Here is a 1,304-nt window from a genome sequence, read left to right on the forward strand (position 1 = left end):
AGGAAATCTTCGTAATATGAAGCCACTAAAAATCTCTTACAGTTTCCACAATTTTCCTCAAAGACGTACGCACACATTTTACATGTTACACAAACTCCAAGCTGACAACATGTTCGTTTTGGAATAAGCTTTTTTAAAATAAAATGTATTACTTATTTTTATGTTTATTTTAATTTTACAATTATTTAAAATTTATCATAACTCGACGTTTTATCAATTTGTTGTTTCATAATTTTCTCGTGCAATTTCACATGTGTTTTTGTGTGTTTTTTTCAAATTTGTTTGGGGAGTTTCTTTACATTTGTTTATTCTATGTTTGTTTTTCATATATACTTTCACAATATATATTAGTTATAAAACAAATTTATTAAATTGTGTTAGATTTATGCTTTTTTACATATTTTTATTTATATTTGTCTGTAATTATGTATTTTAATATTGTTTTAAATTGTAACCCTGAAATATTTATTTGTAGCACTGAAGATGGGTCAAATCAAGACCCAAAACGTATGTTTTCTGAATTAAAACATTTTCTTTCAATAAAACTGTTTTCAATTACTAGATGGATGCCCAAGAACAATTTTGTCATATTATTTTACCATCTGAAAAAAAACCTCTCGCTATATATATATATATATTAGGGTGGTCCTTAAAATGGTTATTTTCGAATTTCCTTGCTCCCAGGGGCTCAAATAGTTCCAATAGATAAAAAACAATTCTCTGAAAGTTTTAGCTCTTAATATTAACGTTTAGATAGAGCGCAATTCAATCAAAGTTTTGTATGGAAATAGCATGGAAAATTTTCAAAAATTTAAAAATGTTTTTTAGATGTAATTTAGCGAACAAATGAATGAATGAAACTCATTCATTGGTCCTAAGTTATAACTAAAACATTTTTTTAAATTTCAAAATTTTTTCTATGCTCTTTCCATACAAACTTGATTAAATTGCGCTCTACCTAAACGTTAATATTAAAAGCTAAAATTTCAGAAAATTGTTTTTTATCAATTTGGAACCATTTGAGCCCCTGGGAGCAAGGAAATTAAAAAATGACCATTTTAAGGACCACCCTAATATATTATATATATATATATATATATATATAATATATATAAATAAATATATATTCGGAAACATATTAATATTATGTTTCTAATCAAAATTAGCAATAAAAAAATAATTACATTAGGGTCCCCGACGAGAAGACCCATTTATGACCTCGACTCATTCATAGAATCATTCAGTTGAAAATCGTTCACCAAACGGTGACCTGTTTCAATAATATCATCAAAAAATGTAAAAAA

Source organism: Ctenocephalides felis, unplaced genomic scaffold (assembly GCF_003426905.1).
Source record: "Ctenocephalides felis isolate EL2017-DRISC unplaced genomic scaffold, ASM342690v1 CF-g0.4_SCAFFOLD_03571, whole genome shotgun sequence".
Taxonomy (NCBI): domain Eukaryota; kingdom Metazoa; phylum Arthropoda; class Insecta; order Siphonaptera; family Pulicidae; genus Ctenocephalides; species Ctenocephalides felis.